The following is a 25823-nucleotide window of genomic DNA, read 5'->3' on the forward strand; positions in this document are numbered from 1 at the left end:
CTTATTAGCTCTGTAATTCAGAGCAAGTCACTTTATCTCGGTTTTCCTTAATTCATTTGAAAAGGAAATGGCAGATCACTTCAGTATTTTTGCCAAGAAAACCTCATGCACAATATGATCTACTGGGTTATGAAAAGTTGGACATAACTGAATGACTGAAGAACTACTTGCTGACTCCAGGCCTAGAACCCAGTAAGATTGCTCTGTCACACTATCCCTAGAATCCTAGACTGTCAGAGCTAGAAGGGATTTTCATGCTCATCTATTCCTGACTTCTCATTTTACAAATCAGAAAACTGAGGGACAGAGAGGTTTATTTTTAACAGAGTCAAGTGACTTTCCTAGGACCACACAGCTAATGAGTGATCACCATCCCGAGTAAAATGGGTAAAAAATAAAAATAAGGTCTGGTCATCTTCCTGGTGATGAGAGGAGCCTCTTAGCTTACAACTGAAACATTTGCTTTTTGTCATTTAATCAGTCAACACTTCCAAGTCCCTGGCTATTTTGGTATCATCACATTCAGGCCAGTCATTAATATGCAACAAAACTTTTTTTTTTTCTAAAGACTTCTCTTGAATAGTGAAAGGCAGGTATAGAGTATCTTGCCATTGTCTGGCTTTATCCAGCTTAGAGGATCAGGTGAACTTTAGAATTTCCTCATCCCTGAATCATACTTTCTGTTCTAAGTCCTGGTACTCAGAGAAATCTTTTTATTTTATTTTATTTTTACCCTCCCTCTATTTCCACTTGTCTTCTATCTAAAACCAAAGCAAGAGCTCTCTAACATCTAAGCAAAGTATCTTCTGCTTAAATGTCCGGTTTTATCCTTGAGGTCAGGTCATCAAGAGTATCACAGGTTTCTCATCTCCCACGCTTTCTGAGTTTCCTTAGCTGGTAAACCCCACTAGAATTTTCCTCCTGCCAGTGCCTACTCACTGACTCATCCTGACAATTGTTTCTCACCCTTCCTGTCTCCATGCCCAATTTCTCTTCTTCTTCTCTTCCTTTCAGAAACCAGGAGTTCAAGCTTATTGTTTAGCTTCAGCCAGGCAGTCGCCAAGCCTACAGTTCAGTGGTTAACAGTTAATCTTCAAAAACACATTAATTCACATAGAATATCCTGAAGACATCTCCTACCTCCAGCAAAGTGGAAAGATAAAAGAAGCTAAAATAAGGAATATTTTTCAAACACACCCAAATGTCTCATTCAGGGGGCCTTGCCACTAGTATGCTAACTGGCTTTTCACCCAATTCTTTAGTATTATATTTCCATTAAAAGGATTCTATTCTACTTGTTGTTTAGCTTCTCCCCTTCCCATAAAATAGAGGAGCCAATTCTCAGGAAACAGAGACCCCAAGCAAGTGTCTTCTCTGCGCTTTAGAACAGCCACAGTCTATTCTAAAGGAATAAAAAGGGGTTTCATCATAGAAAAAGAAAGAGACATGGGATCATTGTTAGTCTTGATGGATGGATCAAGTGGAGGGGATATAGGAATGTTTGTAAGCAGTAGGGAAGGAGCCAGGGCACAGAGGGAGATGGAAGATGTATTAAAGAGTGGAGATGATACAGGGAACAATATGCTAAAGAAGTAAGGATGGACCAGGATCATCTGTGTAGGAGAAGAGTTTGCCTTGACAAAGACAGGGACCAGTTCTTCATGTGACCCCAGAATGAAGGCAGAAATGAGGGGAGAAGGATCTGAGTGATAAGGAAGAAGGGAGAAGATCTTGGTGATCTTTTTTCTTTCACTGAAATATAAGGAGAGGAGCAGGTAGGTGGTACAGTAGATAGCACACTACTCCTGAAATCAGGAGGACCTGAGCTCAAATCAGACCTCAGACACTTAACACTTCCTGGCTGTGTGACCCTGGGTAAGTTACAACTCCAATTGCCTCAGGGAAAAAAAAAAAAGAAATATAAAGAGAGATTTTCAACTGAAAGGATAGAAAAGAGGGGGTGCCATGGGAGCTTTGAGGAAGGATGAAAAGATTTAGGAAAGCTGCCATGGTGAATGGGACACTGAGTCATTTAGGGAAGTATAAAAAGATTGCTTTGTTATGGGTCTCATTGAGTTTATGTAACATAAATTGATAATGAATCCAGTCGACATGGTTTCATGGTTTTTCTCCAGCTTCATTAAGCAGCACATGAGTAGGAGGGAAAGTAGTGCTGGTGATGGGAATTATCAAAGACTGAGGTTTGGCAAGATAATAGGGTAATGGGGCAAGTGACTCAGGAGAAGAGGACAGTATAGTACAGAACTGGTTAACCAAGGGATCAAGATCGGAAAGAAAGGGAGTGTTACAGTGCAATGGCCTGGGAAAGCTAATATGTTATCTGTGTAACCTTGAACCTTTATCTTTACATCTTCGTCCTTAGATTCTTCATTTGTAACATAAAAAAGTTGGACTAAATCAGACTTTTTGATCTCAGAACCAAAATTACTGAGAGGCTGCTGAAAAGGAGAAAGTAAAGATGCAAGAGAGCAAAGCCAATCATACACCACAGTGAAGTGTCAGAATAAGACTTAATTGCAACTGCCCAGTGATCTGTGTATCTGTTGTCTGAGTTTGGACAAATTCAGTCATCACCATATTAGTCACCAAGCTGTGGGTTCCATATTTACCACATCTGTAAAGATGTGGGAGAGAGAGAGAAAGAGAGAAAGAGAGAAAGAGAGAGAGAGAAAGAGAGAGAGAGAGAGAAAGAGAGAGAGAGAGGAATTACTATGGAAGGGCACTTGGGCTCTCAGGTCAGGTAGAACAATAGTATTTATGAAGCAGCTCTGGGAAAGAGGCTAGAAGATCACAAGACCCTGGATTAGGAGGTGAGGGAATGGGTCAGTCTGGGCTGAGCATATGGTAGAGCCCACTGGAAAGCAAATACTAAGAAATGGCACCCTGCTCCATCTCACTTTCTGGGGCATAATCACAGGTACCCAGTGCTAGTTCCATAGTCATTTTAGCTCTATCTGAATCTATGATCAGAAGACTTAGGCTTTTCCTTATAGACTATTTCATTTTGTTATTCAGTTATTTCAAATGTGTCTGATTCTTCATATCCCTATTTGAGGTTTTCTTGGCAAAAATAATAGGATGTTTTTGTCATTTCCTTTTCCAGCTCATTTTACAGATGAGGAAACTGAGGCAGACAAGGTTAAGTAATTTGCCCAGGAACTACTAAGTAATGAAGCTGAACTCAGGTCTTCTGACTTCTGGGTTGGTTCTTTATCCACTGCACTACTTAGCTGCCCCATTTTTGCATTCTCTCTCTTTAACAGAATAGTTATCTCTAAGTTCCACTTACGTGGTCAGGACCACTTGCTGGGATTCCCTACTACACCTGGGGTGATAAAATGGAAGAAGAAATATCCCTGGATTTGGAATAAGAATACTTGTTTAAAGAAACAGTTCTGCTACTTTTTACTAGGTTAGGTTGTCTTGGGTAGGTCCCTAATCTCAATGTCATAATCTGTAAAATAAGGGAATTAGGCCAAAGAATCACTAAGACTCTATTAAATTATTTTAGCATTTCTGGAGACATTTTCTAATTTGGACTATTATTCAATCATACCATCAACTTCCTATCATCAGGGCAGCAACTTTAAATTAATGCTGTCATTCTTCAATAAAAGGCAGCCTTCCTTTTTTCCTGTGCTCCTGGGCCAGCTCCTAAATGATGAAGTAGTGGGAACTAACAGTATGGGAGTGCATCCTGGAATTAATTTAGTATGTCTTGTGTGTATGCATATGTGCCTCTCTCCCTTTTGGTATTTTTAATTTGAACATCAAGTAAAATTAGAATTTCCTGTTGAGCTGATAAGAAATTCCTGTTTTTTTCCCCAAAGTCCAATGTCTATTGGGGGTATACAAGCAATGGGGTGGGGGAAAGTTACTGAAAGGTTCCAAGAAAGATGGCAGTAGAAAGGAAGAGCTATGGTGGAACTTAGCCCATATTTAGGTATTTTTTAAAAATAAGATAAGTCGTGCTCAGAAGAATCCCATAATGTGATTAATAATTTCCTGAACACATTTATGTCCTTGACAAGTTCTAGAAAATCTCTTTGCTACTTGTTTCTCTGAGTCTAGGATATATTTAGCTGCCTGATGCATTTTTTTTTTTCATTCTTTTGGCCACAACCTGCTGGAACTCGAATAGTCTTTAGTTATGCAAAATATGGACTCCATATTGGACTAGCTAGAGGATAGGTTATCTTTATTCGGTTCTGGTTCTGGCTCTACTTAAATCTATGTTTCTGTTACCATAATCTCCTGGCACATAATAGCTACTTAATTATAGGGATAATAGTAGGTGTTTATTGACTTATCAAGTACCTTATCAAGAGGTTCTTAGAGAACTATTATTTCAGTTATTCCCTTTTGTATTTTTTCCTGATACATATATAATCTATATCCTTAATTCAACCACCTCATGTTATTGATCAAAAAATAAAAAGGGAGATTATCAGAATGTGTACTGTTCGATGTAATCTATCTCCACTAAAGAAAAACAGTTCTAAACTCATCTTTTAGTGATTGTAGGACAGCAGTGTTATTATTTTTCATAGGTCTTGGAGGCTACTGCCTACAATTAAATTAATATTAAACTGAGATTATTTTTTGCAGATCAAAACTACTCCTCCCAATTTTGGGGTTATTTTTCCTATTCATCAACATCAGAAAGAGAGAATATGAGCCTCCTACTAACTCCCAGAAAACTTTTTTTTCACTGAAGTAATGAATGGTGATATCAAAGTAGAAGCCAAGAGGAACAGAAGTCTGTGTCAAAAGGTTTTTTCTATATGTCATTTCCTTTTAACTCATAGCCTTCACTGCATTTAGGGAGTATGGTGAATACAGTAATGAATTTTGGGAGTCAACACCACCAGAGTTTGAATTTTTGTCTAACTAGCTGTATGACCCTGAGCAAATTATTTAACCTTTGTTTGCGTTTTGGAGAAGGAAATGGTAAATACCTTCAGTATTCTTGCCAAGAAAATTCCATATGAAGTCACTAAGACTCAGATCTCAACTTCATGTAACCTAAAAACTTGATAATAATGTGACCTGTACCTTCACCCAAGTCACTGATAAAAATGTTGAATAGACTATGGACAAGGACAATACCCTGTGAAGAACTTAGAGAGACCTCTCTCTGGTTTGATATTAATCTATTAATTAAGAGCCACTCTCTTTGGCTCTGTATACATGCTCATTCATCCAGTTCCATATCTATCCAGCAATCTTATCTTACACACCACATCTCTTCACCTTCAACACAAGGACATCATGAAAGACTTTATAAAGCATCTCACTGAAGTCCACTGGATATTATGTCCACAGAATTCCTCTGACCTTCCAGTCTAGTTACTCTTTGAAAACAGGAAATGAATTTAGGCTGATGTGACTTGTGCTTGATGAAGCTGCGCTGACTTATACTTCTCATCACTTGCCTTTCTACATACTTACAAATCACTATCTCAAAATGCATTTTGGAATTTTGCCATTTATCAAAGCCAATTATGACCAGCTCTCTAGTAATTATGTCATGAGCTTCTTTTATTTAAGTCAATAATCAATGCCAAATAGTGAATTCTGTTACTATTAGAAGAAGCTGCATAGTTCAGTGCACAGAAAAATAAAAGTGAAGGTAGGAGACCTCAAGTTCAAATACAGCTTCAGATATTTATTAGTAGTGAGACCCTTAGAAAGTTACTTAGCTTTTTAAATTTTTGTTTACTCATCTGTAAAAAGGCTAGTATAAGATTATGGAGGAAAACTTAAATGCCAGACTGAAGAGTCTGTATTGGATTCAATATCCCTGGGCCTTTTAAAACTAAAACTCTACAATCCAGGGAGTACATCAGGCAAGGGCCCACTTTTTTTTTTCTCTCTCTCTCTCTCTCTTTTTTTGTGAAAAGCAGTAAGATGGTATGATCATATCATCATTTCTATAGTACTGCAGCAACCACTTATTGCTTATTGATCAGAATAAAGTACAGCAAAGGTCTTTTCAAAGAAATCTTTTAAAGAATGAAATTTGTATGTAGGCATTTAAGGAAATAGTTGTTTCACTTTTAGCTAAAAGAGAACTCTTGCAAATATTTATATATTCAAAGAATGTCATCACTACTTCATGAAGTTTCTGGGACAACTTTTGATCTGTTCCTGGAATGAATGAAAAAAAATTATTGAACATTTAGTCAACAAGTCAGAAAGCTTTTATTAAGCACTTAGCACATACCAGGCACTGTGCTAAACACTGTGAATATAAATACAAGCAAAAAGACAATTCCTGTCTTCAAAAAGTTTATATTCTAATGAGGGGAAATGACATAAAAGAAAAGAATCAAGGTGGAAGTACTGAGTTTAGGTACATGGTAGAATAAGTCTTGAGAGTCAAGATTACAACCTAGAGAAGAATAAAATATGCTTGGCCTGGACATCCACCCTAAAATGAAAGTTCTAGGAGGAGCCAACTAATCAGAATGAGACACTGAAAGAATAATGGATATTTCCAATATGGACACTCCAGGAGTGAAGGAGCTTCCAAGATGAAGAGGTTGGAGAATCAAATGTAAGGTACTATGTTTAAGGACTCAAATACAAAAGCAAAGATAGTCTCTGACCTCAAGAAGCTTACTTTCTAATAGGGAAAGAAAATTCACAAGGAGAGTGGTGGCCAGAGAGGGACATTTTGTTCAAAAGATTACTAGGATAATGGATGGAATCATATGGGAGTTGATCATACACTCCATCCAGCAATGGTAGCAGAGTCAATTTGATCATGGCCCCTGCCTTGTGATTGGAGAAGGAAAGAAGGAGGAAAGGGCATGCAAGAATGCTGGCAGGCTGTGGAGGAAATGACCAGAGAGGGTAAGTAGTAAAGTAACTTGTTCTTTCCCAAATAAGTGAGAGACTGTGAGAGACTAATCCACTAATCAGGACATCAGAGCTCCAGAGCAGAAATTCTGGAGATGAAAGGATTAAAACTTCCCTCCAAACCATGGTCTCTGGGATGGGCAGAGAGATAGCTAATGAATATATGAAGGAGATGCCCAGAAATTAAGGATATTCTATTTTCCTCTTGTCCTCTTTCTTGGACTTGTCTATAACCACTACACTATCATTTCTATTGATCTAAACCTAAATGCCCATCACTAATCTTCACCCTCTGTTTTGTGAATTTCCCTACATGTCTCAATATAGAAGATTACTCCTCTCTGTTTTTTTTTCTTTGATGTGTGACAGCACATCTAGCCCAGTATAGAGTACTTTGCATATCAGCAAATCATAGAAACTTAAGAGTGAGAAGAGGTATTGGTGGTTATCTGTGTTCCATTCCATATGAGACTCCTTTAACACACTAGTATTAATAAAATGAGTACATGGTCATCCTGCCATCTGGGGGAGGGGAATAGGGGGAAGGAGGGGAAAAACTGGAACAAAAGGTTTGGCAATTGTCAATGCAGTAAAATTACCCATGCATATAACTTGTAAATAAAAAGCTATAATTAAAAAATGGATACATAGGGGCAGCTAGGTGGCACAGTGGGTGGAACACAATCCCTTAAGTCAGGAGAACCTAAGTTTAAATCTGGTCTCAGATATTTAATACTTCCTAGCCGTGTGACCTTGGGCAAGTCACTTAACCCCAATTGCCTCAGCCAAAAGCAATAAAATAAAATGAATTCATAGTCAGGAGTAGAGTTATTTTGTTGTCAGAAGTGTAGAACACACCAGCCCCATTCTGTCCCCAAGTCTTGTTAAGTGAATCTCCAAAAGTCATTCACATGAGAAGATAGGAACCACTGGTGTGAGAGAAATTAAAATTAATTTTTCTCCCTTAAACTCATCAAAGAGTGATGGCTGAGTTAGAAAAGAGAAAGTCAAAAGATAGGATTCCTTAATCCTCTGGTTGATTGGCTGACTCTAGCCTCAAACCAGCATCCAAAAAACTAAAAAATAAAAAGCAAAATGGCCGCCAAGAATTCTTCCAACATGGAAGAACTAACACCTTTCCCTTATAGAGAAGGCCATATAACAGTCAGAATTCATCACAGAAACAGTAAATAGAAGCAGTAGAAATGGAAGCAGAGAGGACAGACTGGCAGAGGGACCCAGTGAAGTAACAACACAGAAGAAAGCATCTTGCAACCTGATGACATCACCAGACTAGAAGATGACTTCAGTGGCTCAGGGGGAATTAAGCAGGAGCATCAGAAGTAGAAAAGTATTTCATTGGAGATGCTTTCTTAGGATCCTGAGCTATCTTAGTTATATATATTTGTTGTCATATATGTTCTCTCCATTTATCCTCTTTCACACATCTCCCTGACCATATTAGGTATATATAGTATCTCTACGTGCCTTATCCACACATGCAATTTCTTCATAAATGTCCTTTACACATATGAATCCATCACAAATATTCTCTGGTCTTTTGTATTTCTTATGTGTTTTCTCACTTATGGTGTACCAACATGTGGGAGAAAATGACTCTTGTGTGTATAGATTGCGTATATTTCTCTTGTCATTTATTTAGCTAACTGATTTAGTTATATTTTATTACATATTTAACAAAAGTCATAGCAATAAAAACAAACTTGTTCATTAATAGTCTAATTAACGATACCAAACAAGATATTTAAAAAAGGAGACATGCTTGTCAAATATGCTTGCCACTGTTATAGAGGAGATCCAGTATTTAATCCATGCTGAGGAAGTGATAAAGTACACAGATTTTATGATATGCAGTTGAATGGACATGATAGGGTTCATCCATCAATATCCTTATATCTATATATTTATCTTTCTCTATATTTGCATCCCTATCTCTTATATATTTATATTCAGTATTTATATCTTTACCTACAATTGTACCTGTGGCCACCCCATGTCTACATCTCTGTCTATAACTATAACTATATCCATACCTTGACAGACAGTATATATGGACAATGAGTTGGACCAAGAATTGACATAGGCTGGGTTACCTTTAGTAAATTGCATAGTATTTTTCCTAATCTCAATCTTCCAATTGAATTGTTTTGAATATTAGTATTCAACCAGTATCCTATGAAATAGAAATGCTGTGGTCTTCAAAAAACTGAAAGAGTACCATCTGAAGGACAACGGACTTGCATGATGAGTACAAACGATTAATGATGTCATCATAGAGCTACTTGAACCAAAAAGAAATGGTGAAAGTAAAGTATAACTGATGGACAACCCATGTATTTTATTAATATACTCATGATATAAAAAAAGTGAGGGAAATACCTCTTGAGAAATATCAAAGGGCATGGACCAAAAGACTCCTAGGAGAGGCAAGGTTAAAGATTTAAATCAATGGAGAAAATATCTATATTATTTAAATTACAACATTTTGATATTCTGAGAGTTTAGAATTCTGAGAGACAAATGATTAGTTGTGATTTTTCTTTGGGTGATTTGTCCTTTGGTTATTCTGGTAAAAGAAAAATATCAGTGGGTGCTCATAAACTGTTTTGTTTTGAGTAAATGTTTATCACAAATCGTCTTAAACGGGGCAACTAGATAGTGCACTGGATAGAGCCCCAGCCCTGAAGCCAGGAGGACCTGAGTTCAAATCTGATTTTAGATACTTAGCACTTAGTAGCTGTGCGACCCTGGACAAGTCATTTAACCCCAATTGCCTCAGGGAAAAAAAATTGTCCTGAAGCTAGAGAAATAGACACTTCTAACATTATTATTATCTTTTAAAGATTAATCTGACTCACTTCTTATTCCTGGAATAAGTAATATTAGTAGATTTTTTTTGAAAGAGAACTAGATATAGTTCTTTTATTCCCCTAGAGTACCTTTCTATTGTCAATTACATAAAAAAGAAATTGATTCCTTTGATTGAAGGTAAGTTCTTTACTTTATTTCTCAAATGCAAATATCTATTAAGAATCTGAGTGGAGATGGAGCCATTATCCTGGGATGCAGACGGGAACGATGGGAGCTGAGGTGAACCTAAACAAAGACCTCTATAGGCATCCAGTATAACTGATCCTCAACTTCAAGTCAGAGGAATGCTTAAGTAATAAAGCTGTGTAATCAGGCAGCACATATGTCAGAAGAGCAGTTGGTGCTAAGTAATTACAGTTGGAAGGACAGAGTCCATAATAAGAAGAGGACCACCACAGATATGGACTGTGGTTCACTATCTCAAAGACAGTATAAGGAAAAGGAAATCCTGGACCCTGGATAGCTAGTTCCCTGACTAAGAAATTTGTTCTAAATTCAAAAGCACAGAATGTAGAGTAAAAACCTTAGAAATCAATTGTAAAATGGTCTTCCTTAGTAGGCTAATCCTACATCTGGAATAAGATCATCTACCTGAGAGCCAGTGTGGCTTCAGAAGGGGCTGAGGAACAGTCAATATGGTGTTTGCTGTCTGCAATTACAAGAGAAATGCTAGGAGCAGAACAGAGGTCTCTATACAACATCTATAGATTTGACCAAGGCTTTTAACACTGTTACTCATTAGGACTTATGGAAAATCATGTCAAAAATTTGGTTCCAGAGAAATTCATCAGCATAGTACATAATTTTCACTATGGCATGGTTGCCCAAGTTCTAGACAACAGACTATTCTGTCAAGCTTTCCCAGTTATCGATGGAGTGAAATAATGTTGTGATATTAGCTCCCATGCTTTTATAGCAGGATGTTTTCAGTCATGATGTCAAGTGTCTTCAATGAGGACAAACATGGAATAATGGAATCACTGATAATAAACTCTTCAATTTGATAAGGCTACAAGCCAAGACTAAAGTGGAGGGACAGTTGGTACATGATTTTTTGTTCAGAGATGACTGTATTCAATGCACCTCTGAAGCTGAGATATAACTAAGTATGGTTGTGCTAATTTTGGCTTTAGCACACACAAAAAACAACACAGCAGGTTCTCCATCAGCCAGCTCCACATCATCCATATGTGGAACCATTTGGTTACAGCAAATGGAAAAGTTTTGAATGCTAAGGATAAGTTCACTTACCTTGGCAGTACCTTTGAGAGATGTCCACATTGATAATGAATTTGACACATGCATTGCCAGAACTAGAGAAATATTTGGGAAACTCCAAGGCAAAATGTAGGAGAGGAGAGGTATTAGACTGACTACCAAACTGAGAGTCTAAAGAACTATTGTGCTGATCATTGTGCTATGTTGCATATCTGTGAAACCTGGACAGTATAGCTGCCCCATGCCAGGAAACTGTGTATCACTTCCATTTGAATTGTCTTAGGAAGATTCTGAAGACCATCTGGCAGGAGAAGATATCAGATACTGAGGTCCTTTCTTGAACTAAACTTTCAAGCACTCAAACTCTACTAAAGGGATTGCAATTCCATCGGCTGACCATGTTGTTCAAATGCCAAATGTACACTTACCAAAAAGACTTCTTAATGGAGAATTCACAAAGGGCAAATACTCAGAAGGTGGTCAAAAAAGCAATACAAGGACACTCTCAAGATTTCTATTAAAAACTTTAGAATTGATTATATGACATGGGAGACACTGGCACGGGACCACCCAACATGACATGCCCTCATTAGAGAAGATGCTCTGTTCTATGAGCAAAGCAGAATTGAATTTTCTTAGAAGAAAAACTACATGCATAAAGTTAAGGGAATGCACCTCAAATGTTTACAGGGACTATTTGTGTCCTACCTGTTACAGGGCATTCTAAGCTCATATAGTTTGTTTGGACACGCCAACTTGACTCTAACATAGTGATGTCATTTTAGTACTTTTCAAGAATGAAGAAAAACAACCAACCAGAAATCAATTAATTAATCGATTAATCCCGTTCTTTTTTTGTACGTTTTTTTGTACAAAGCCTAAGGCTAGGAGGTAAAAAAAATTTCCTCAAGGGCATACAGCTAGTAAGGAACAAATTCAAGTTTTCTGTATTTTTCCTATCCTACATCTAACTTCCCCATTGAGGTCTTTTATTCTTCAGTCTCCAGGTCAACCTTTTTGTCTCTATTTACCTGATAGAACTCTAATTGATGAGTAGATGAACCAGGGAATGGTGAGTTTTGGGAATAGGGATTTTTGAATTAATTGGTATAGGGAACTTATAATTTTAGAGATAACGAGCAGGTGTGTTAAACTCACAATCTGGGAGATTAAACCATATTTAGAAAATATTTAACAAAATAAAAATGCAATATAAAATAGAAAATGTTAGTTTGTGATTTTCTGTTCAACCAGTAGGAGTCCATTTCTATTTGAATTTGACACCATTAGCTCAAAACTCTAAGAGGCTGAATGATGTTGGCAAAATCACACAGTATGTTTCAGGGCCAGAACTAGAACTCAGGTCTTCCTGACTGCCTATCCCACTATGACACTATGTTGCCTCTCATAAGTGATAGTAACAAATGCTATTTATGTAATGCTTTAACTTTTGCAAAGTATTTTAATTATGTTATATAATTTGGTTCTTACAAAACAATCTTACAAGGTAGGTATTACAAGTGTTATTTAACTTCGTTTTACGGAGAAGTAAACTGAAGAAGAAAGATAATGTATCTTGCATGTTCATACAAATAGCTGGTTACAGGAATTGAATTTGAACTCAGTTCTCTTCTTAGCCCAGGTCCAGTATTCTCTCTATACCATCTAGTCTTCCACTGATTCAGTTTAGACTTAATGGTCTATTAATGGAGCATCAAACTCATTTCCACAAGTTTCTATTCATATGGGTTGGGAGGGGAGGGAATTAAAAGAAGGGAAAGGTTGAATAATCTGGGATTTAAACTCAAGTCTTCTGCTCTATAACTGAATGATATGTTGAACAGAAAGAAATTGTAACCCCTTTCACTAAAAAAAAATTGTAAAAATTTAAAAAAAAAATCTATCTTTTGCCAAAGAAAATGTCCATTGTGAATTCTTCACATGATCAAACCCCAACTTTTGATGCCTACCATCATCTGGTGTCTATATCATTCACATTAGCATGAATATACATAAATAAATCTAAAACACATAAAAATAAATAGAGTAAGAACAATAACAATCAATAATTTTTGGTGGAGATTATTATCAGAATAAACCCAGTAGAAGATAGCAATCAGCTGAATTTAAAAGCTGAAAGTGAGGAAAAGGTTCATGGTAGGCATGGAGAATAACTTGGACAAAGGCACAGAGATGGAAAAACGAGATGTCACATTAGGAAAAAAGTAAGTAGTCCAGTTTGGGTCAAACACAATGTGTGGGGAGGAGTGGAATGTTCAATAAGCCTGGAATCATGGGAGAAAATCCAATTTTGAAAAACTTTAAATGCCAAACAGAAGAGGCAATAGGGAGCTGCTAAAGCTTAGTGAATAGATGAGTGACATGATCAAACTTGTACTTTTAAAGAATGTCAGTTTGGAAGCTATGACTATGATAGTTCCTTCGGAAAGAGAAGATTAAGGTAAGGAGACTAATTAGGAGTCTATTAATGACATCCTGGTGAGAGGTGTTACAGACTGAAGTTGGGTGGTTGCCATTGGGGTAGAGAAAAATGAACGGATATGAGAGAAGCCATGGAGGTCCTTAACAAGATTTAGCAACTAATAGGATATAAGGAGTGCAGAAAATGGATAAATTAAAAAGTGTAGTTTGAAGGAATCTGTGAGATTTAGTCAGAAGACCTGAATTCAAATTTTAACTATGCTACTTACTATTTATGTGACCTTAGGAAAGCTGACAATTTCTTTAGATCTATTTCCTCTTCCATAAAATAAGGAAGATGGAGCAAATTCCCTCTGTGGTATTTTCTAGCTCTAACTCTTTGAGTTTCTGAATCATAGTGTTTAGAATAATTGTTATTCCTTCAAAAAAAGGGAAACTTGGAGGAAAAGAGAGTTTGAAAATGAAAATGAAAATGAGGGCATTTGAAGGAAATGATAATGCGTTGCTGTGGATGTGCTCAGTTTATAAGGGGCATTCAGCCAGAAATGTCCAATAGACAGTTGGTTAGGAGGGACCAGAAGCCAAGAGCAACACTAGAGCTGGATATTTAGATTAAGAAGTTATCTGATCAACTATGATGGACTTGGCTCTTTTCAACAATTAGGTGATTTAGGGCAATTCTAATAGACTTGTGAGGGAGACTTTGCATCCAAAGTAAGGATTATGAGACCTGAATGTGAAGCACAACATAGTATTTTCACTTTTTGTTGTTGTTATTGTCATTTGCTTGCTTATTTTTCTCTCATTTTCCCCCCTTTTAATCTGACTTTTCTTGTGCAGCATGATAAATGTGGAAATATGTTTAGAAGAATTGCACATGTTTAACCTATATAGGATAACTTGCTGTTTAAAGGAGGGGGGGGAAGAGGAGAAAACTTAGAACACAAGGTTTTGCAAGGGTGAATGTTGAAAACTATCTTTGCATGTATTTTGAAAAAAAAAAGCTATTATTATTTTTTTAAAAAGTCATCTGAATGAGAACTTATGGTAGTGGAAATAGGAATGTATGAAATCATCAAGAAGGTATCAAAAGAAAAGGTCTAGGACCAATCCTTCAGTACACACATGCAGAGGAGGCACCATTGATGCAATAAAGATTGAGAAGGAGCATCCAGATAAAGAGGAAGAAAATCAGGAGAAAAACCTAAACTCTTAGGGGAGAAAAAAGCCATAATGACTATATTAAAAGTGATGAGCTAATGTTGGCTTTGACCCGACAAGCTGCCATTTAAAGTACATCAGTGCTTTCTCTTTGATACCCAGGTACTCTTTGTTAACAATCCTATCAGCATGGGCATTCCAGGCAAAGACTTCAAAGTAACTATTGAAAGCAGCATGATTCAGGGTCTGTTTTATGGTCTTGTACCTTTAGCACTGGTCAGTCAATAGCAGCATTGTTAGGAAGAATCCCAGACATCCAAAGAATGGTGATTTTCCCCTAGAAGAAATGGTTCTTAATCCTGTGGGACATAAGTCATCTTCAGGCGAGATGCCAAGAGCTAGCTAGTATGATTTTACTTTTTCATTATATTGCATTATTCATGCATAATGTTCATTATGTTCTGGGTGAACCTCTGACAGGAATATGTAGAAGGGATTCTTGCATTGGATAGGCTATTGGATTAGGCATATGACAAGAGCCCTGGATTTGTATTTAGAAGTTCTGGGTTCAAATCCTAGCTGTGCTGTTTACAAAGCTATGTGATTTTAGGCAAATCATTTCTCCTCTCTGCATTTCAGTTGTCTTTTTTTTTTTTTTTTTAAATCTGGAAATTAGGGTAATGGATAGGTGAACTCTAATATCTCTTCTAGTTCTAACATTCTATCATTCCATGACCTCTAAGATTCTTTCCAATGTTACAGTGCCATGATTCTATCTCCAGATTGGTTCCTCAGGTTAGCAATTAACATTTCTTCAGAGGATTAGGGTTCTTCCAGTTTAAATTTCCATTAGATTCAGAAAATCATGCCATGATTCCTTTGGTCCTCAAGTCAAATGAAAATCAATTAAAAATAAGTTGGAGTTCATTTGACTTTAATCCAACAATTATTTATTTAGTTTCTTCTAAGCAACAAACTCATTAAACATTTATGTACAATATGTTGGGTTATCTATGTACAATAGTTTGGGTTAAATGCTAAGGGATATATAAAGTTGAAGAAGACACATCTCTGCCCTCAAAGGGCTTATAGTCTGTGGGAATTGATGGGCAGAACATTGAAGGAGATTAGATGTGCATGGACATTCTATTACAAAATGAAAGAATGTGAACATGCAACAGGGCTCATAGAATCATAGCTGGAAGACCTGAGATGCCATCTAGTCCAATACCTTGCTCTTTATAGGTGAGAAAACAAATCCAGAATGGTAAACCAAGATCACACAACGTGTTAGAGTTAGAATTTGAACCCAGGTCCCTGACTCTAAATTCAGCATGTTTTCTCTTGTCACCATTCTACCTTTGTGGGCCTAGCACTATGTTAGACATCCCTCTCTCAGCCTCACTTTCCACATCTGTAAAATGGGGTAATAATATTTGTTGGGGGATCAAATGAGAATATATAAATAGATAGATGATAGATAGATGTGTGGATGTGTCTCTCTGTATGTATATGCATGCATGTATAATTTTACAAACTTTAAAGCTGTGTATAATGGTATATCACCACCACCATTACAACCATTATCATTACTATGTCTGTAAGAGACATAAAATAAGTATAATACAGGATCTTTTTCCTCAAGGACCTTATTGTCAAATTAGGAGACTTAATATATATATATATAATGGAATGAATCAGAAAAAAATTCAAGACAAGATTGTCTTGTGTCAAAATGTTGGAGAAGATTCTATGGAAGACCAAATTGGAGAATGATCACATTATAGATTGTGTTTAAGGAAGATTAAAGAAGTCTTTATGAAGAAGCTAGGATTTGGAATAGATCAAGAAGAAGTTTAACATAGTGTCTGGCACATGTTAAGGGATATATATTCTCTTCCCTTCCCTTTCCTACAGGCTAAAATTCTATAAAAGAAATCATCCCAGAAAGGATGGGCAATGGATAAAATGAAATTAAAAAAATTAAATTAATTTATTTTTGACATTTAAAAAAAGTTGAGTTCCAAATTCTCCCTGTCTCCTCCCCGTCACCCATTCATTTGAGAGGGCAAGAAATGTGATAGCAATTGTAAATGTGAAATCTTGCAAAACATATTTCCATATTGACTATGTTGCCAAAAAAAAGCAAGAAAAATAAAGTTTAAAAAATATACTTCAAGATCAATTTACTGCTTTTAGAAATTTAACAGCATTAGCTAAGATAAAATATAGAAGTCAGCATTCTCAGATTTGGGGAAATGCATAATCTTGGAACTTATCACCCAGCAAAATAAATGTGGTTAATATTCTGTTTCATATTAAAGCTGACTTTATTATTTATTATTGTGAGAGAGACTTCCAGTAATGCAATTTTGAAGTTCTTTCCATGTCATGAATGAAGGGTGAATCTTATCAAAAAGATAATGACATGTTGCAGGGCTTCAGAATAAACTTTGTGAGATGAAAAATAAAATAAAATAAAAAATATGATTCAATCTTCATACAGACACCATCAGTTTTTGGGCTGAAAGTGGGTAGCATTTTCATCATAAGTCTTTTGGAATTGTCTTGAGTTGTATTTTTCAGAAGAGTTAAGTCATTCACAGTTGATTATCATATAATATTATTGATATTGTTTACAATGTTCTTCTGTTTCTGCTCATGTCACTTTGAATCAGTTCATACAAGTCTTCTCAGGACTTCCTGAAATCATTCTGCTCATCTTTTCCATTAGCACAATATTATTTCCATCACAATCAATTCACTACACATGCAGTCACTCCCAAACTGATGGACATCCTCTCAGTTTCTGATTCTTTGCTACCACCACACACACACAAAAAGAGTTACTATAAATAATTTTCATACAAAAAAAATTCTATCCCCTTTTCTTTGATCTCTTTGGAAACAGATCAAGTAGCGGTAATACTGAATGAAAGGGTATGTTCACCTTTATTGCCTTTTGGACAATCGTTCCCAATTGTTCTCCAAAATGGTTGGATCAATTCACATCTCCACCAACAATGCATCAGTGTCCTGATTTTTCAATATCCCATCCCATTTTCTGCCGTGTTAGTTCATCTGATAGAATGAAGTAGTGCCTCATAATTATTTTAATTTGTATTTCTCTAATAAGTATTGATTTAGAACATTTAGAACATTGATTTTTATATGACTATAGGTAGCTTTTATGTCTTCTTCTGAAAACTGCTTTCTCATATCATTTGATCATTTATCAATTGACTGAATGAACTCATACTTTTATAAATTTGGTTCAGTTTTCTAGATATTTTGAAAACAAAAACTTTATCAAAAAAAATTACTATAACAACCTCCCCCTTCCTATTTTCCTTGTAATCTTGGCTGCATTAGTTTTGTTTTGTGCTAAACTTTTTTTTTTAATTTAATGAAATAAAAATTATTCATTTTACTTACTGCGATCCTCTCTGACCTTTGAGCACACATTCTTCCCTTGTCATAGATCTGAAATGTAAAATTGTCTACATTCTTTTAATTTACTTATGATATCATGCTTTATGTCTAAATCATCACCCATTTTGAGCTTTCTTTTTATAAACGATGTAAGACATTCATCTATACCTAGTTTCTACCAAATTGCTTTTCAATTTTTCTAGCAATTTTTACCAAATAATGAGTTCTTTTCCCAAAAGCTTGAATCTTTGGGTTTATCAAACAGTAGATTACTATGGTCATTTGCTATTATGTATTGTATACCAATCTATTCCATTGATCCACCACTCTATTTCTTAGCCAGATTGTTTTCTTGATCCCCATTGCATAATACAGCTTGAAATATGGCACTGCTAAGCCTTCTTCCTTCACAGTTTTTCCCCTCATGGTTCCTTTGATATTCTTGAACTTTTGTTCTTCCAAATGAATTTTGTTATTATTTTTTTCTAGTTCTATAAAATAATTTTGGTAGCTTGATTGATATGGCATAAGTAAGTAGATTTAAGAAGAATTATCATTTTTATTTGAGGTGGGTAGGTGGGGCAGCTAATAGAACAAAAGCCTGGTTTCAAAAAGATCTGCTTTTTAATCAACCTCAAATATTTATTAGCTGTAGGGCACTGGGCATGCCATTTAATTCTGTTTGTCTCAATTCCTCATTCTAAAATGAACTGGTGGAGGAAATAGCAAATCATTTCAGTATCTTTGCCAAGAAAACTGCAAATATGGAAACAAAATGGTGGACAAGACTGAACAACAATTTGAGTTTTTATATTAATTTTTATTATATTGGTTTGACCTACCCATGAGCAATTAATACTTCTCTGCTTGTTTAAATGACTTTATTTATGTGAAAAGTGTTTTGTAATTGTGAACATACAGTCATATAGCTCCTGGGTTTATCTTTGACAAATACACTCAGGGGTTTTATATTATCTGCACTTATTTTAAATAGATTTTTTTTTTCCTGAGACAATTGGAGTTGAGTGATTTGCCCAGGGTCACAAGCTAGAAAGTATTAAGTGTCTGAGGCCAGAGTTGAACTCAGGTCCTCCCGACTTGAGGGCTGGTGCTCTATCCACCGCACCACCCAGCTGCCCCATAAACAGAATTTCTTTATTCTTGCTGGACTTTGTTGGTAGTATACAAAGATCCTGATACTTTACGTGGGTTGAATATCCTGCCATGTTGCTAAAATTGCTAAATGTTTCAACTAGTTTTTATAGTTAATTCTCTAGCATTTTCTAAGTATATCATCATATGAACTGCAAAAAAGTGATAGTTTTGTTTCCTCACTGCCTATTCTAATTCCTTTAATTTCTTTTTTGTCTTATTGCTATAACTTGGATTTCTAGTCCAATATTGAACAATAGTGGTGATAATGGACATACTTGCTTCACTCTTGGTCTTATTGAAAAGGCTTCTGGACTGTTCCCATTACAGATAATATTTGTTGCTAGCTTTTAGATAAATATTCCTTATCTTTGAAGGAGTGTTACTTATTCCTATGTTTTAGTGTTTTTAATAGGAATGAGTTTTGTATTTTGTCAAAAGCTCTTCTTGCATCTATTAAGATAATTATATGATTTCTATCGGTTTTGTTAATGATGTAGTCAATTATGGTGACAGTTTTCCTAATATTGAGCCAGCCTTGAATTCCTGGTATAAATCCCACAGGGTCATAGTATATGGACCTTGTGATGAATTGATGTAATCTCCATGCATTAACGAAACTGGTCTGTAGTTTCCTTTTTTGTTTTTGCTCTTTCTGGTTTAGGTATCATATTTGTGTCATAACAATAAAATTAAAACTTAGTAGGACTTTTTTTCTTGCTGTTTTACCAATTAATTTATATAATATTAGAATTAATTGTTCTTTAAATATTTGGTGGAATCCATTTGTGAATCCATCTGGCCCTGGGGATTTTTTCCCTTAGGGAACTCACTTATGGCTTGTTCAATTTCTTTTATAAGATAGGATTACATATTTTATTTCCTCTTCTGTTAATCTGAGCAATTTATATTTTTGTAAATATTTGTCCATTTCACTTACATTGTCAGATATGTTGACATTTAATTGTGTAAAATAGCTCTTAATAATTGATTTAATTTTCTTAATTAAAATCTTAATAGCATATTCACCCTTTTATTTTTTATATTGATAATTTAGTTTTTTTTCTTTTTTTATCAAATGAATTAATGGTTCATCTATTTTATTGAGGTTTTTTTAAAAAAATCAAACCAGTTCCTACTTTTATTTTTGCATATTTTATTTTATTTTCAATTTATCAATTTCTGACTTGATTTTTAAGATTTCCATTTTGGTGTTTAATTGGGGATTTAAAATTTTTTTTAGTAGGGTTTTTTTGGGGTTTTTTGCTTGCATGCCTAATTAAGTCCACTAAGCTCTTTCTCTATTTTTTTGATGTGAGCATTTAGAGATATGAATTTTCTCTAAGTACTACTTTGGGTGCATCCCACAAATTTTGCTATTTTTCTACCTTGTTGTCATTCTCTTAAATTCAATTATTGATTTTTCTTAAGATTTGTTTTTTGACACAGTCAAAGATTGAAAATCTGAAGATACACAGAATAGTCCCACGAGAAGGAAAGCAGGAATTTTCTGGAAAGAATGATATAGATACACATGGACATCATCAAAAATTTAGATTTTTCAAATTACTGTAGAAGATGGAAACAAGGACAGGTAATAGAGGATGAATACAAAAGTGTTGTCCAGTTCTATAAAAGCAGTGTCCTGAAGACTGAGGCTCATAATATCCTTGGGCTAGCCAAAGGAGCTAAAGAAAATAAAAGAGGAGGGGGAGGTGGTATTTGTTTGCTTTGGTTTTTAGGTGTATGAGAGAAAAGAAGAACATCAAAGAAGGGATAGGATTGCTTCTCTGGAGCTTAATAATTAATAACAAAAGAAAAGCAGAATATTTGTAATTTAATTCTGTTATCTCTGCCAAAGAAAATTATCTTTGTCCTGAAATGAATAGGATAATTATAGTTCATAGAGACTCTGACACCCAAAATAAGTAAAGAAATAGTAAAAAGAAATTAATTCATTTTAAAAGTTGAATTACACTTTTGTTTAATTCAAGTTACTTGAGCCCGATGACCCACATTTTCAGGCACTGAAAGAACTGGCAAATATGATTGATAAGATCATAGCAACTTTTGAAAAATACTGAAGAACCAGAAGGGATCATACAACTGGAAGAGGACAAATATGATTTTCTGAGGGAGAAAAAAAGAGAAGAGACTAAATACAACTTTCAAACTGTAAGCTATGAACTTACTTTAATTTCCAGGAAAATAATATCATGGAACATTAAAGAAATCATTAATACACATGTAAGAAATGAAACAGTAACTTCAAGAGTCAATGTGGCTTCATTAAAAACAAGTTATATCATCCTAGATATACACACACACACACATACACATACATCTACAATAACTATACTTATTCATACTTATATTTATATTGTTACCTCTACCTATGTGTACATATACATACACACATACTACACATATATACATATGACTATACATATACATGCCTCTACATATGATATATATCGGTACATATATATTCACTCTTAGACGTATACATGCTATATTATATGATACATATACTTACATATGCATTCACACATATACACACTATATACATATATATGATTATATATGATGAGGTTAGTAGCAGTCAGAGAGTTGTGGAAATCCCCTTTTGGTCGGAGGCGCAGGTTCTTCATGAAAGAATTCACGAATCCCGAACTATTAATGGCAAAAATGGAAGTTTCTTGTTGGATAGGAAGCCAGTTTTGCTAAGAGATTAACTTCTTTAGTGTCAAAGTCCTATTAGGGAAATGGAGGCTGGCCCTGAGAAGAAAATGCCTTCTCAGCGGGCAGGGCCCTATTTTAGACATTCTGCAAAGAATGAGTTTAGAAATTGCCCTTTAAAAAGAAATCTTGAGGCTCAGGTTTCAGGTTCAAGCATCTAGGCCAAAATCCCCTAGATGATATCAATATCTGGCTCAGGTCTCCCAAAAGAATTTGAATGGGGATCTGGCTATCAGGCTATCAATGGGGGTGATCTGCCTTAGAAAGGGCCTGCCAGGAGCATATGCTTTCATAGACTCTCTGGAATCTGGAGGGGAGGAATCAAGGGGCAAGAGTTTCAGAGTGTGAATTTTACAGACCAAAAGGGAACACTGTTACAGAGTGATAATTTTAAAAGGAACTGCCTTCATATATATATACTTGTACACATATATTCACAAATATACACACTTATATATAATATATATGATATATATACCTATACATATATACTCACATGTGTATATACACTTGTATCACATATATGTGATATGTGTATACCTATACACACACACATACACACACACACACACACATATACACATATTTGCATAACTATACATATACTTTTTTTTGGGGGGGGGGGTGAGGCAATTTGACTTGCCCAGAGTCACAGAGCTATTGTTACATGTCTGAGGCTGGATTTGAACTCAAGTCCTCCTGACTTCAGGGTTGATACTCTATCCACAGCATGTATATAGTTTTCCCTATATACATGTTTATAACTATGAATATACCTAAACACATTGCACATACATACATGCATACTACACATGAACTGTTGCTCAGTCTTTGATTCTTCATGAGACTATGGACCCATGCACACCAGAACTATCCATAGGATTTTCTTTGCAAAGATACTGGAGTGGTCTGCCATTTTTTCTCCAGAGAATTATAAAGCAAGTAGGTGTCTGAGGTCAAATTTGAATTCAGGTCTTTCTGACTCTAGACTCAGTACTATATACACTATATCACTTAGTTGCCCCATTATATATACATAAACATATACATACATGTATATATATGCTTACATATACAATATACTTAAATATATACACATAAAATAAAAATAATAAAATAAATATGTATACTCATACCTACAACTATACATGGATGTGTAACATATATGTGTGTATATATATGTACACACATGTGTGTATTGTGTATATTTACTTAAGTAAATCAGAGGAATGCTTAGATAAAGCTTCTTTACATTTTAGATTTTAGGTAGCTAGTTGATGCAGTACATAAATCTCTTGACTTGGAGTCAAGAAGTCAAGAGCTCAAATCTAACTTTAGATATTAACAAGTTTAACTCTAGAAGGTCATTTAATTTCTTTCTGCCTTAGTTTCCTTATCTGTAAACTGGAGATAATAACCTATCACCCTGGGATGTTGTAAGGACAAAATAAGATAATCCTGAAGTCAGGAGGACTCGAGTTCAAATCCAGCCTCAGACATGTAACACTAGCTCTGTGACCCTGGGCAAGTCAAATTGCCTCACCCCCCCCACTCCCCCCACCAAAAAAAGTATATGTATAGTTATGCAAATATGTGTGTATGTGTGTGTGTGTGTGTGTGTGTGTGTGTATAGGAATACACATATCACACTTGTGAAGTGTTTTGCAAAGCTTGAAGGATCATAAAATTCTATCTATTTATAAGAACTATTTAATGTATCTCATGCCATTCATGGGGGAAGATGGAGCAATGCGAGTTAACAATAATACAATTAGATATACCCAGAACTGACTGAATGGCTTTCTCAAAGGATAGTCATGAACAAATCACCTTAGCAGGAAGTCTGTAATAGAGTGCTCCCGTGATTGTACTCTTGGTTTGCTATTTGTCCTTTGTTCTGGCAGAGGGCCATGACATTAGGGAGATGATACCATGACATGCAAGGGTCAGTGGCAAGATGTAAATCAATATGACTGGAGATGGTCCTAGAAGCAATGGAGGACCTTGTTTTTTTTTAAGTTAAGGTTTTTAACAGGTCTCAGTTTGACTAAGGACATGCCCAACGAGTGATTAAAACTAGATAAGAAATGGGGCTGAATGGCTTCTTTTACCTAGTCAAAAAAAAAGTTTAAAAAAAATTAGTATTTTTTTCTAAATACATGTAAAGATAGTTTTCAACATTTATTTTTGAAAGATTATGTGTTCAAAATTTTCTTCCCTCTCAAAGACATCAAGCAATCTGATTTAGGTTAAATATGTACAATTATTTAAAAAAACAAAAATCAATATGGGAGGAGAAGACCCTTAGAATTTCTGTCCAAAACAGAAAAATTTGCTATTTGTATTCACTCTGAAGGAAATCGGCCCATTGTTGGCAAATCAATGAACAGTCCTCCCTCATTTGAAGATTATGTTATTTAACATTCTTGTCAACGACTTAGATTAAGACCTAGTAGTATCCTTATCAAACTTTTAGTTAATCCAAACAGCACTCAGTATGATAGTCTGCATCCAGAAAGATCTTGATATGCTAGACACAGTCATAAACCTAACAATATGAACTTTGAAGGGGAAAAATGTAAAATCTTGAATTGAGATTCAAAAAATTATAATTTGGTGGTGGGAAGGAGGATGAGAAATGCTAACAATATTCAATTATTTGAAGGACTGTTATTCAGAAGAACTAGATTTTTTTTTCTCTTTGTTCTCATAGGACAATGGGAGGAAGGTACAAAAGATGAAGTTAGAGAAAAGATGGTTTCAAGATCTTTGGACCAGTCAAGCAGAGCTAGGAAAGGAGAATTAGAACAGTATCCAAAACATTCAGAGACTGGGACTAGGTTGGGTGAGTCGATTTTATGATATCAATATTCTCTCATAGCTCTTTCCTAGTTCTTCAGGAAATTTAATTCCAGCACATTCCTGGTCTCTGATCCCAAATCTAACTCCTGCTTCTTTTCATGAACAGGAGGTTCCCCTGGCTAACCCCTAGATACACTGCTACTCAAGCCATGAATTTGGAGAGGATATATATATATATATATATTTCTATATATTTCTATATATATATATATATTTTTTTTTTCCCCTCTTTGCTTACTTCCTTTAAGTCCACAGCTTGTGCTCTACTCACAACATTCTTTTCAGAATTACTATGTCAACATAATTTATTATTTGTGTTTCCCTATCAAGAAGATCACTGAGTGTCAAAGAGCCTAACTACAAGTTATGAGTTGGAAATATTTCTTTTCAGAACAAAGGAGAAGCAAGGTTAAGAGATCATCCTCAGTAGAAGTTTCTTTGCTTGCTCAGTGAAAAAACAAAAGAATTTGTGTTTTTTTCAGGTGTTTCAGAAGACAATGCATATGGAGCAAGAAGAATGGATAAACTCTTTGAACTCTTTACCTTTGAGCACTAGCAATGACCTACATCTATTGGGAAAGGAGTAATGTGACCAAATCTGATCCTTATCAGAAATCATAATCCTGGACATGCAGCTGTCACGCAAGCACAACATCCTAGTACTCCTAGGTTAAGTTCTCTATCCTAGTCTTAGAGCACTTGGCTGGCATTTACCTCCTTATCTCCACTTTTTTGGGACTCTTTTTCTCTCTCATTTGTCTCATAACATAACTGTTATGTTTCATTCAAGGTCACTGAAAAAACATATTGTAAGAATACTTTTGTAAAATGTTTATAATACTTAAGTTTTGTTAATTTTTTGATTGCAAATGTTTCATTCAAGGTTATTGACAAGATACATATTACAATATTTCTATAATGTAAGGTTTGTAATTTTTTGACTACAAATAAGAATTAAATATTGAAAGCATATAAAAGATGGGGGGGGGAGTGGAAGGTGGGGATGCTGAGCTTCCATTCAGAGGAAACACAAATTTCTG

This window comes from Antechinus flavipes, chromosome 2, assembly GCF_016432865.1.
Source record: "Antechinus flavipes isolate AdamAnt ecotype Samford, QLD, Australia chromosome 2, AdamAnt_v2, whole genome shotgun sequence".
Taxonomy (NCBI): Eukaryota; Metazoa; Chordata; class Mammalia; order Dasyuromorphia; family Dasyuridae; genus Antechinus; species Antechinus flavipes.